Source organism: Pyxicephalus adspersus, chromosome 1 (genome assembly GCF_032062135.1).
Source record: "Pyxicephalus adspersus chromosome 1, UCB_Pads_2.0, whole genome shotgun sequence".
Classification (NCBI taxonomy): domain Eukaryota; kingdom Metazoa; phylum Chordata; class Amphibia; order Anura; family Pyxicephalidae; genus Pyxicephalus; species Pyxicephalus adspersus.
This window is the reverse complement of record NC_092858.1, coordinates 175514189-175527799: the sequence shown is the minus strand read 5'-3', so window position 1 is coordinate 175527799 and position 13611 is coordinate 175514189. Positions and strand designations below refer to the sequence as shown.

The 13611-nt window shown below is 40.7% G+C and overlaps 1 protein-coding gene and 1 long non-coding RNA gene across 2 annotated transcripts in view; one reads left to right on the top strand and one right to left on the bottom strand.

Moving 5' to 3' along the window:
• LOC140338314 (cell adhesion molecule CEACAM5-like) overlaps positions 1-9606 on the bottom strand; it is a 40962-nt gene extending 31356 nt beyond the window's left edge. Inside the window, exons 1-2 of the mRNA XM_072422525.1 lie at positions 8069-9606; positions 1092-1237 (exon numbers count right to left, since the gene is read on the bottom strand). The gene's annotated coding sequence lies outside the window, so the exon portion shown is untranslated. The remainder of the gene's footprint in view (positions 1-1091; positions 1238-8068) is intronic.
• A 3071-nt stretch (positions 9607-12677) lies between these two features.
• LOC140321667 (uncharacterized) overlaps positions 12678-13611 on the top strand; it is an 8682-nt gene continuing 7748 nt past the window's right edge. The window contains exon 1 of the long non-coding RNA XR_011918994.1: positions 12678-12817. This is a non-coding gene — a long non-coding RNA (uncharacterized lncRNA). The remainder of the gene's footprint in view (positions 12818-13611) is intronic.

Below are 13611 nucleotides of genomic sequence, written 5' to 3'. Positions count from 1 at the left end.
AAATGAAGTGAAAATAAGAGCGGGTGGGGTAGGAAGGACTCTGTATGTACAGTTAGGTGAGAGAAGGAGACCCACACCACCCCCGACTTTGTTGCCAGGTCTGGGGGTATGTGTAAAGTGCAGGCCTCCATAGGAGAGGGCAGCAGCAGAGGCAGAATCTACCGTTACAAATTGCTGGAGGCTTGTAATGCCGGAACCCCATTTTCAGCAATGTGCAACAGGTAAATTGTTTGGATGGGCGGAGTTCCTCATGTTTTGACAATGGCCGAAGGATGAGCTTTTAGGGGGTGTTAGTCACAGGTGTCCCTCACTGGCACCTACATTTTTGGTTTTGTACATCTCTCCGTTCCAGAGAAATTGGGGTTCAAAATAGTTAAGGGGACAGGGTAGTGTAGTGTGACATTTCTAGTTTTGTGACAGGTAGGTATAAATTTGGGGGCCGCACCTCCTTGCTATGTAAGTGGCCCCAGGGGCCCTTAATTTGTATGCTTAATTTCAGGCTTCCAGACACTTCTTTTTAAAACAGCAACCCTGATGTTGAAGTTTCAATAGTTTTTATAATTATGACCCCCATATTTTGGAAGTTATTAAAGGTGCGGAGATGAAATTTGGTAGAACACTGATCACGTGGTACTGATGTATAACCACGCCCCCTGCAGAAATAAATAAAAACCTCCAACATTCCCAGCACAGACAACATGAGACAACATGAGACAACATGCAGCACCATGCTTTGATTTTGTTTATAGCGTTCCAGACAATCTAACAAAGTTAGAGACAATAAAGTAACCAATCAACTTGACGGAGAGAAAGTGACAGGGAGATAACAGGTTTTAGCGTTGCCATAGCGATGTTATTTTAGTTTCAGTTTTATCCGGAAGTACCCCGCCCACCTGTACACGCCCCTTGGTTGGATGATAGACCGACCCTCTTGGTCAGATGATGCGCCTAAGTAGCCATGTGCGCATAGCCCCGCCCAGCACGGAAGCTGCTGATTGGACGGCCGTATGAACACTGCCTTGCTCAGTCTAATCGAGGCGTTAGAGCACAAGTGAGCATGCGCAGGGGACCGGTCATGTCTGGCTCCATACCTGATATGGATGATGACTTATTTCCTCTGAATTATCTTCACTGGGAATGCAATCCTTTGCCGGACAATCGTCCTACTTCATTGACTTCAATACTTCAGCAAGAAACAGTTCAGGAGTTTGTGCATTTCACTGGCTGCATGCTGGGCCTGATAATATATAGAAGAGAGAGACAACAGGCATTGTAACATTTTTCCCTTATTGGAAGTCCTCCAGCATTGGTGTGTGTGTAAAGAGAACCTGTCAGGATCTGTGGGGTCTGTGGATCTGTGGATACTGTATAATAATAATAATACTGTATAATAATAATAAAGAAGGCCTGCTTCCGGAGGCAGATAAAATGGGGTCCCCCAGTGTGGGCCCCTAAACGCTGAGTATTCCCGCACCCCGAACATTCTGCCAATCCTGGTGCAATTGTCTGATTTATTCTGTTCTAACACCGGCCCTGTCTAGTGGGACCTGCAGCCAATACACACACAAGTATACATGGCCTTATTCCAGGGAGCAGGAGAATGTGTCTGTCATCATTCACCCATCCATCATTCACACCACAGGACCGTACAATAATGTTCATATAGTTTGTAAAATCGGTGCAAAAAATCTGCAGCAGCAAATCTACCGATCTGAAACAACCAATATCATCGCCCAAACATTGGAAAGTGCCAAAAAGGGTCATAAAAGAGTGGGTGTGGTCATATGGGAGGGTCAAAGAAAGGGTGTGGTCAGGTGGGAGGGGTATAGACGGGGTGTGGTCATGTGGGTGGGGTATAGTCAGGGTGTGGTCGTGTGGGTGGGGCATAGTCAGGGTGTGGTCATGTGGGTGGGGCATAGGAAAGGTGTTTTCATGTGTGAGGGGTATAGGCAAGTTGTGGTCATTGAAAGGGATTGCTGAGATTATAATAAATTGGCCCTACAGAGGCCATCTGATCTTTGTAACACACAACTCAAATATAGGCGACATAATTCCATTTCTAGTGTTAGTTCCCTAACATTCACTCATTATATTCCTTCATTGCACATATCCATAGGATTTAACATCACACCACATCCCCATATTCACACACCTCACATAGATAACTGATAATGCATTATTATCCAGCCACAAATCCCATATTTTTATCACCTGAATCTTTTAACCAGGACAAAATAAAATGTATGGATTCTGCCTAATAAATATTATTATTAATAAACAGTATTTTTATAGCGCCAACATTTCATGCAGCGCTGTACATTAAATAGGGGTTGCAAATACCAGACAGAGACAGACACAAGATACAGCAAATAAATGTATCCAGATTGTCCTTGCATGGGATCAAGGTCTGCACAGTTCAGTCTTGGCATGAAAAGCCTTCAGAGTTTCCTTTTATCTTCTCAGCTCACAAACAGCTAACATTGTCTCTGAGCACTACAACCTCCCCCAGCTAAATGTTCAGCTACATTCATAAAAACAAAATAGTCCAGGGGTAGCAATCAGTAAAAGGAAAATGAGTAAGTGAGCTTTGTAGGGAAATCCAATTCAAAATGATTTATAGGACCACAAACCTTATAGTGCCCAAGCACAGGCCTTCATTATGTCCCAAATCTAGAAACCAGCAAACCACCTAAAACATTACTTATGAACGTGTGACTCCATTGTACAAATTAGGACAAAGGTTTTCATTCTTATTCCTCAAGAAATTGGGTTTAATATTTCCACTCACCCAATGCTCGAGAGACAAAAAGCTGCAGAGATTCAATCCCAAACCCCCAAATTTAAATTATTGGATTCTTCTTATAAAACTTTTTTTATAGAGATATGTTGGAGGCAATACAAGTGTATGATGACAACCACACTAAGGGATCTATTTATAAAATATTCCTCTGTCAATTTGCTCCTAAATTCCTTTATCCCTATTTAATGTACAGCGCTGCGTAATATGTTGGCGCTATATAAATCCTGTTTATTATTAATAATAATAATAATAATAATAATAATGATAATAATAATAATATCTCCTATTCATTTCCTATTGTATCAGCTGTGCACTTCTGGTTATTGGCCACTAGGTGGCAGAAGATTGCTTTACTTTTGTTTGACTTATTTTTGAGGTTGATTTGAATATTTGTTATTTTGTTTCTCTTTCCTGTGGTTCTCCTGCTCTATTCATTTTTTAAAATTCTTCTAAACAATCTTTTATTCATTTATCTGTGATTTAAACATTGTACTTGCAGTTTGAATATAAAGACAATAAAAAATAAATGAAAGTCCAGTTTAAGCTGAACAAAAGGGCTGCTATTATTTATTATTATTAATAAACAAGATTTATATAGCGTCAACATATTACGCAGCGTTGTACATTAAATAGTGCTATGATCTGAAAAAGTGTTATCTCTGCACCTCTCTGATAGTTTCACTTTGTTACTGGATCTGATTTGATTAGTCTATTAAATTCCAGGGAGATTCCCTCATCTCCCTCATTCCCAGTCTCAGCCTCCTAATGAGATTGGCAGCGAGGAATTGGGGGAATCCAGCACCACTAACAATATGAAGCTAAATCAGAGAGGAGCAGAGGATGCTTTTCTAATGTATGGTCATTCTCTGTTACCTTGGAAGGATCTTCACATCAAAATGTACCGACTCCTTCCATACCCCAGGATATCTAATATTATAAGCAGCTCAGACTATTCCCCAACAAACTGCATACACTTGAATCACAATTTTCGTTCTGTTCACAGTTTTAAAGGAAATGCATAATGGTTCTGTATGTTCTGTTTTTTTATGGTCAGGAAAAAAACTGTATTTGTGTGTTATGACCTCTAGGGAGAGGCATTTTTACTGCCCTGTCACTGGCCCTGATTTAATAAAGTTCTCCAAGGCTGGAGAGAATACACTTTCAACAGTGAAGCTGGGTGATCCAGCAAATCTGGAAAGGATCTGGTCCAGGATTGAAAACATTTGATAACAAAAGCTTGACTTTTAGGAAATCCATTACAGGTTTGCTGGATCACCCAGCTTCACTGACGAAAGTGTATTCTCTCCAGCCTTGGAGAACTTTATTATATCAGGGCCATAATACCAGGTACTGCACATTCCCAATGTTCCCATTTACTACAGCACAAATGCAGTTACCTCATAAACCACTAGATGTCGCCAGAGCACCCACTGCAGTCTGTAGATTTGGCCAGAACTGAAAACTGAAAAATTTATTTCAAGTCAGCGCTCCCTACAGCGGCCTGAAAAAATGACAGACACCATGTTTAGTATTTTTTAACCAGAATGGACAGAAAATATTGTTTGAAAGAAAAAAAATCATTTAGCTACATTTATAATAATAATAATAATAATAATAATAATAATATACAGCTGCTAGGAATCACCACCGGCTGCACAGTGTCACCCCGGGGCAGCTGAAGATAACTGGCCTAAGGTAGAACAAATTATAACTTTGACCTTGATTATTGCAAAGGAGGTGCAGCACTCTCCATTGCCAGCTTGATCTTTGCTAAATATGGGACCGGTGCTTGTATATCTTGTGTGTCCCCTGCAGTTTTGGCAGGATTGAAAACCAATCACAGATGCCTGTGCTGCTTATAGATGGGGTGGTTGTAAACATTTTGTTTTTTACATTCAAAACAGGTTGTAAACTAGGTGTGTCAGGATGCTTTGTATTTTCTTTTTTTTAATACATCCATGGTGTGTTATTTTTAAGGCATTTATTTAAAGAGAAAACATAAACATAACATCTATTTATCTTTTTTCCATCTTTTACAGGTTAACGTATTTTCTGCTTTTCAGTTGGTTATGACGGGTCAGATACTGTAACCCAAATAAAAAGATTGTTTTTCTAATGTATGGTCAGGTAAAAAAAAAAAAAAAATGGTTTATACTCGAGTATATATACATTTACACCATAGATTCGAATACTTAAACAGGGTTATATTTTATAAACATTTACATTACAAATTGCATTCATCCATTTCAGCTACTGACATACACTCATGAACAGTGTCCAAAAATAAGTCTGCTGGAAATGTCTCTATAGTGAAGATAAGAGTAAAGTCCCAACTACAGAAAATATCAAATGTTCAACTTACATAAACCAATATATATTATATATATATATATATATATATATATATATATATATATTATTGGAGTCGTATACCTTGAGGGAGTGCCGGGTGATGGGATCATTATTATAGTTGTGTAGGGTAGGAGGAGTCCAGAGTATCATGTCATTAGCAAGAGTGGAAATTAGTGACGCCTCCATAGAGACCCACAAGGGTGGCGCCATGGTAAGCTGTAAAGGGACCCAATTGAGCCGCTTGGTAATAATATTGAACATTAGAGACTGCCATCTGTCCATGCGTCTTGGGGAGATAAAGAATCCGTTTGGCCACTCTGGGTCTGCTTTTTCCCCAAATAAACTTGAATAAAGCTTGTTGTACCAACCTAAGTAAATAGCTGGGAATTGCCACGAGGAGCACCCGGAACAAATACAAAAATTTGGGTAATTGGGCATTTCAAGAGTGGCTATTCTGCCGAACCAGGAGATTTGGTATTTTTTTCCAGGTTTCCAACATGGAAGTGACCCACCGCACTAAATTAGCATAGTTGGCCACAAACATGGCCTCATAGCTGGATTCCCAGATATGTCAAACTACATGATTTCCACTGATAAGGGAACAAAGATTGGACAAATGTTTTGAGGCGATCAGGCAGGCCCTTCGATTTATCACGATTTACAGGTAAACCAGACATCCTGGAAAAAGTGACAGTATTTTGGACAGATTGGGTAACGATATCACAAGATTGGTGATAAATACAAATAACGGGATATTTTGTGGTGATGTCCTGCTAGCTCTAGGCCCCAAATAACCGGACATTCATGGATCGAGATGGCCAGGGGTTCCAATGCAAATACCAGGGGCGATAGGGGTCATCCCTGCCTGGTGCCCCGTTGAATCGGGAAATATTCCGAGCGGTAGTCGGCACACTGTACGAATGCTTAGGATCACTGTATAAACCTTTCACCCATTCACCCAAGACCGAAGTACATATCGCTCCTTCCACTTCTTCTGGAGAAATATCAGCCTTCAGGGTTGTGTGAAGGTGTTCAGGCATGGAGGAGAGGGGTACAAACGACTACTAGCCACTACATAATGACCCGAGAGCGGAGACACTTCTGAAATTCATCCAATATTTTTGGAGGGTGGCTAGTAGGGCCATGGTTTGGGATTCCAGATGTGTATCCTGCAGCTGTTTCCTAAGGAATACAGCTGGAGAGAGTTTAACCCGGTCAACCAGGGATCTATATTTTGCTTCTAGTTCAGCAATTCTCTCCATTCTTAGTTTCTTTTTACCGAATCCTATTTGAATCAGCTTCCCTTTAATAACCGCCTTATGGGCATTCCGGAGAGTGCTCGCCCCCACCGCAGCAGTGTCATTTTGAGTAAAATATTCTTAATTGTGTAAGAGGGCAATCACCTCTGGATCTCCCAAAAGAGAATAATTTAAAGACAACCCACTCACCCTTGGTCTGTCATATAGAAAAGAGAGGGATAATAGCATAGCATCATGGTCTGACCAGGAGAGCGGGATGATTTTACAATCCAACACTTGTGGAAGCAGGTGGGAGGAAATAAAAACATCATCCATTGTGTGGACATGAGAAATCTGTATATTCTTGTTATGAACTTCTAGCCAGCTATCAACAAGATTCTGATGTTGGAGCAAGTTCAAGAAGGGGCCAGGGGTAGATAAATGTATGGGGGAGTTTGGTGAGGATTGGACATGTTTCCTATGTAAGGTCCAATCGTTAAGTTAGAGTTCTTGCATACCAGCGGTGATCCCTTCTGACATTTTTGTAATTCAGACAACAGTTTACAGAAGAATGGGAGCTGCTTGCTGTTAGGAGCATGATAGGAGACTATCGTCACATATTCATAACAGAGTTGTTCCACCAAAATCAGATAGAGATTCTCCGGGTGTTTAATTTCTTTGTCTGCTTGAAACCAAGCATTACCAATCATTACACCCTTTGATAATGATTGCTAAAATATTTTTGATGTGAAGAGGCTGAAAAATGTGTTTCCTAGACAAATAATGTCAGCCCTTTGGAGTGGAAGGCTTTGAACGCCCTAACTCTTTTAGCAGGGAAGTTCACCCCTGCTTGTTCAAACTCAACATTGTGAGCGGCATTTTACAATAACACAATAAACCTTACAGTGAAGGTGTAATTTACAGGTAGTCCCCGGATTACATACGAGATAAAGACTGTAGGTTTGTTCTTAAGTTGAATTTGTATGTAAGACGGAACCAGTACATTTTTCTAATAAATGCAATTAGGACAGATGTTTGTCTCAACATATTATTAGGCAGTGTGGTGCCTCAATAAATTATGGAGCCTAGACATTAATTAACTTCTGGAGCAAGCTGTGCTTTGATATACAAAAAGAAAAAGCAGAGTTTGTCTTGGTCATTATAGAGTTACAAGAGGTTGCAGAACAGCTCAGTCCTTAAGATCCCCCACAACCTCAGCTGTGTTTAGCAAAAGATTTCTTCCGCAAGTCATGCAAACCTTCCCTCCTGATACCCAGGAGAAGCCAGGCTAATAGAGACATACGAGCACACTTTGAGGCAACGAGTGCATAACTATACAGCAGCAACATAGCAATTCGATTAGTAAAGTTGTAAATCACATCACTATCAACACAAAATTTCTGTAAACCATGTCCCAACAGCAGAGGGCCAGAGTAGAAATTTTGAATCAAACGGGAGCCAGAAAAAATAACCTTCAATATTAAAGGCCTAACGCTAGAACTATGTGGTACAATATAACATAATCACTTGTAACCTTGGGTAACAATTAGGGTATGGGTAATCCCTTTAGGCGTAGACCCCAAGTTCAACAGTTCAGTGTCCATGTATCCCAAGTTAGGGTAGGGAAGCACAAGCCCACTGGACACTTCAGGCGTCGGGAAGGCACAGCATTTCTTACCCATTCTAGTATGATCAGGAAGGTGGTGAGGCTGATGTCCATATATCTGCTGGAGGGTTGGTAATACATGTATCTTGGGTTCAGGAGGAAGAAAACACATGCTTGGTGACTTTCCTGGGAGGAACCATCACAATTGCAGAAACCCGACTGTAAATTCCAGGAAAGTTCAGGAAATCCTAATGGAGAAGGTTCCCCAACACTCGCTGACAGAATTAGAAGAAGAGCCATGGGTGAACCAGGATCCACTAATCCTTCAAGAGTGGGTTGCTCATCCAGAACAGCAGGGACCCTCGTGATTTCTTTGGGAGTGGGAGCGATCCTGCAGTGAATGCCTGTTGAGCGGGTGAGCGTTCAGCTGCTGTAGGGGATCAAGGTGGGTCAGGTAGGGTAAAACCCAGGTTGGGGAATGATATAGGTGATTTTCTTGTAAACAGTTACATAGTAGGTTAGGTTGAAAAAAAACTTAAGTCCATCAAGTTCAACCACAAGGGAAATAAACATATCCCAGATATAAAACCCTAAGGACATAGATGATCCAGAGGAAGGCCTGAAGAAAAAAAACCCTGGTACAGTTTGCTTCAGCGGGAAAAAACCCTACAGTGAAGAATCCCTTCCTTATCCGCAGATTAAACATCTTTTCCTCCAGACACAAAGAGCGCCCCCTTGTGCTTTGTAATGATCTTACAGTGAATAATGGGGAAGAGAGTTCTCTATATGGACCGTTTATATATTTATACAGGGTGATCATATCCCCCCTTATACGTCTCTTCTCAAGGAAGAATAGATTCAGTTCAGCTAATCTCGCCTCATAGCTGAGCTCCTCCATTCCTTTTATAAGTTTAGTCGCCCTTCTTTTTGTAGATAAAGGAAAGCTTGAACTGGAATCCCCATCTGTATTTGATGCAATGTTTTTGTAGCACTTGCCACCATAGTTTAATGCCCGCTGCTGCTGAATAGTAGAGGGAGCCAAGTCCACAAAGATTTGGTAGTCATGGCCTTGGAAAGTGAGTGGAACTTTCTCACGTGCCGCACACATCAGGCACTCTTTGGTTTGATAGTAGTGGAAGGAGAGCACGATATTGCATGGTGGGCCGATAGGTTGGGGCTCTATGAATGAGATCCAGCTCCAAGTTCTCGATCAGAATCTCAGGTGCAAGTTCTTGCAGCAGTGCTGTGACCGTAAGGTCAACAATCCATTCCATCATTCCATCCCCAAATTCAAATATTAGTGCGGCGTGCCCTGTTGTTCATGTTTTATCATTTGTAATGGAGCGTCTGCATCTCTGACTTCAAGACGTCTAGGTCCTCTTCATGCCCCCCAGTTGTAGTATCATGCAGCTGCCCATCTAACTGGGAGGTACGATGGTAGAGCTCCCTGATGTCTTGGGAGAAGTGATCCACCTTCTTGTACTGCGTGTCCAAGGCTGCAGGCAGCATAGAATTATTCTAGGAGGGAGGTCGGCAAACTCCGGCCTTTAGGCCAGATACGTCTTAGCTTGTAGTTTGTTCCGGCCTAACGCCCCCTGGCCCATCTGCGATTAGGCCCGAACAAACTACCAGAGCTAAACAAAGTTATTTTGAAGCATTTTTATCTGGTAACCACAAGCAACATGTGAAAATACCTGGAACTCTTTCAAAATGAACGGGAGGGTTTCCTAAGGGAATTTTACAGGATATCTGGACAATGCACAGGAAGCTGCTAAACACAGCAAGATAAACACTTTAAAATGTTGCACCATAATACCCTTCTGGGCCGTTCCGTTCTGTCCAGTTTTATTTGTCTAAATATGTATTTTACAGTATGATATAATAGTATGAGTATAATAAAGTTTGAAAAAACAAAATCATTTCAAAATAATAAATTAAATTAATTAAAAAATGTAATAATAAATTTAATAATAAACTTCGGCATGATTTTGCGTTTCAAACTTTATCATACTCATACTATTATAGTATACATAGTTTCATAGTTACATCGTAGGTCAGGTTGAGAATAAGTCCATCAAGTTCAACCACTATGGAAATAAACATATCTCAGATATAAAACCCTATGGACATAGTGGGTCCAGAGGAAGGCAAAAAACAACCCTGGGTACAAATTGCTCCAACAGGGGAAAAAATTCCTTCCTGATTCCATGAGACAATCGTATGTTCTCTGGATCAACAGTCTCTGTTATCTTTACTTTAAAGACTTAATCCCCAGTTATATTCTCTGCTTCTAGAAATCATCCAGCTTTTTCTTAAAGCAATCTTTAGAACTTGCTGAAACTACTTCCTGAGGGAGCCGATTCCACATTTTCACACACCTTACAGTGAAGAATCCCTTCCTTATCCGGAGCTTAAACTTCTTTTCCTCCAGACACAAAGAGCGCCCCCTTGTGCTTTGTAATGATCTTACAATGAATATATGGGAAGAGAGTTCTCTATATAGACCATTTATATATTTACACAGGGTGATCATATCCCCCCTTATTACTTTTAGCTGTTTTTTTTTACCCCGAGCCACACTCTGGCTTACCGCTGAGGAGATTAATGACGGTGACCCCTTTTTGTGGCTTCTAGAGACTTTGACCCTGATTTATTAAAGTTCCAAGGCTGGAGAGGATACACTTTCATCAGTGAAGCTGGACCTGGAATAAATCTGCTCCAGGATTGAAAACAATTGCTAACAAACAGCAAAAGACTTTGAAGAAATGCATTCCAGGTTTGCTGGATCACCCAGCTTCACTGATGAACGTGTATCCTCTCTAGCCTTGGAGCTTTAATAAATCAGACCCACTGAAAGTATTTGTAAAGTAAAATAAATAAATAATTGTTTTAACTTCCTATACTCCTCCATTTATTTTACAAGACAAGCATCATGCTTGAAAACATTTAAGTTTAGAGTAGCCGAATACTGCTCAGCCTTTTTCACCTCTCCCAGGTGCTTAGCGAGCAGTATTTGGTGCCAGGTAAGTGCTAACTGCACTCTGTACTGTATCTCTTAGAGGCAAACAGATACAGGGAAGGGTCGGGGTTCCACTGCTTGAATTACTCCACCTCCCTGTACAAACCCCCAGATCTCCTGAACACTTTGGCCCTGATTCATCAATGAAATCTGCGCTCGCTGGGAACGCGAATGTACGCGCGACCAGCGAGCGTGGTTTCCCGCGGTACGGAGTCAAGTGCGCTCGTACACTCGCCTCCTCACTGCCAGCCAATTCCTGCCTTGGTAATAATGAGCAATAGGGGGCGCGAATCTGCCAATTAAGGCCATTAGATTACAGCTGCGCGATTAACGAGGATCTGTTAAGCTCAATGGTGAGATCATAGCAATTATGTTGCTATATAATTAATTCATTGTTACATTTGTTGCACTGTTTTTAGAAAGAATGATTTTTTAGGGGAACAGTGACTTTTAATGCAAGCTCGCCAGTGTAAAGCTGCCGGAGATGCGCGGCTCCGGCCGCAAGCTTTTTCAGTTGCTGAATTGATTTCGGATTGCGAATACGAACGCACGAGCGAGCGCCCGATTCTGCTTGATGAATTAGGGCCTATGTCTTACCGACCTGAAATACATAGGGGACCCTCATAGCAAGCAGTACCCCAGATTTCATCACCACACCTTTAATAAATTACTAAATATGGGGGTCATAATTATAAAAAGTAGTGAAAAGTGAACATCAGGGTTGCTGTTTAAAAAGTTAGTGTGTCTAGAAGCTCAAAATTAAACAAACAATTAAACAAACAAACTTACATAGCAAGGAGGTACGATCCCCAAATTTATACCGACCTGTCACAAAACTATAAAATACTCATAATACAGTACACTGTCCCCTTCCCTCCCTTTTTTATGGGTGGAGTTCCACCTGTTCTGGCGATGGCCTATTGATGAAATTTTAGGGGGTGTTATCTACAGGTATCCCCCAGTTGCACCTATGAATTGTTCACCTGGACAGCATTGTCCTTGGGAAATTGGGGTTCAAAATATGGAAGGGGACAGTGTATTGTGTTATTTGAGTATTGTTGAGTATTGTTATATGAGTATTTTATAGTTTTGTGACAGGTCGGTATAAATTTGGGGATCGCACCTCCTTGCTATGTAAGTGGCCCCGGGGGTCCCCAATTTGTTTGTTTAATTTTGGGCTTCTAGACACAGTAACTTTTTAAACAGCAACCCTGATGTTCAATTTCCTCTTTTTTTATAATTATGACCCCCATATTTAGTAATTTATTAAAGGTGTGGAGATGAAATTTGGGGTACTGCTAGCTATGGGGGTCCCCTATGTATTTCAGGTCGGACATAGTGTTCAGGAGATCTGGGGGTTTGTACAGGTAGAGATGTAAGGCTGCAGTAAGTAACATGCTGTATTCATAGTGAAACTTGAGGATTAGATCATTGTTTACACCCGCTGGTATTCGCTCCCTGGCAGTTATTTTTCAAGGATAGTTTTTTTTTTTGTTAGGACACGGTATCACAACCTGGAGAAAATTCATGATTATGCCAAAGGGGAGTCAGTGGAACATGGGGGGAGTGCAGGTTAAAGTAAGTTTTTTGTCTATCCCAAACTGAGAGAGAATATGAAAGTGAAGGTCTGTTTGAAGACAGGAAACCTCACCCCATAGCTACATATCCGGTACTGTGCATGTTTGGCTTACATGATTCAGTTTGAATTATTCCATCTAACTAGATGTGGTGTGCTGAGATGTTCCCGGGATTGAAGGTTATTTTAATATTCAGCTTTTCCTTCATTCGGCATTCACAAACAGGTAATTTCATTTTCCCGATTGTCAGGGTGCCTCAGGATAAGGATTGGGGTGTGCACAGCTGCAGGTGCCTTGTGTCGTAATTCATGTTATACATATTACTGATATGTTAGCATTGCTTTATTATCCTTGTGTTAAACGTTTGTTTATTGAGCCTGGATTTCAAATCTAAGAGAAAGTGGGGAACACCATTTCACAAATATAGAAATCAGAAACTGTACATAGCAACTTCTTAAAGGTCTTTTTTACTCATTTGTAAATATTATTCTAATTATTGTTTCTGTTACCTTAGATATTTATTGTGCAATTAAACATACCAAACATAGATTTGTATTTATTGTGGGGCAGGGCAAACTTGGGAGTCATATATTTATTTTATTAATTTTCTTTGTTTTAACTTTTTTTTTAAATATGTATTTTTTAGTTCACTTAAATCCTAAGTACAGGAATAATAATAATAATAATAATAATAATGAGAAAAAAAGGTTCCTTGTAGCGAGCCTATGTAACATTTGTCCATATTGTTTTGCAAGGTACAGGTTCATTTGTCATTTGTACAGTTTACTTTGTGTTTGCTAAAATAGAGTGTGGAAATAGCCGAGACTTTCCAATAGCAAGCAATCGTGATATGAGCTAAGAGAATATATTCAACTAATCTGCACTGAGGTTTATCTACAATCTGTTATGAATGCTGCAGCCAGACGTATCAATCTCTCCCACCTACCTACCCCATACACAGCCTTCCCACCTATCTACCCCATACACAGCCTTCCCACCTACCTACCCCATACACAGCC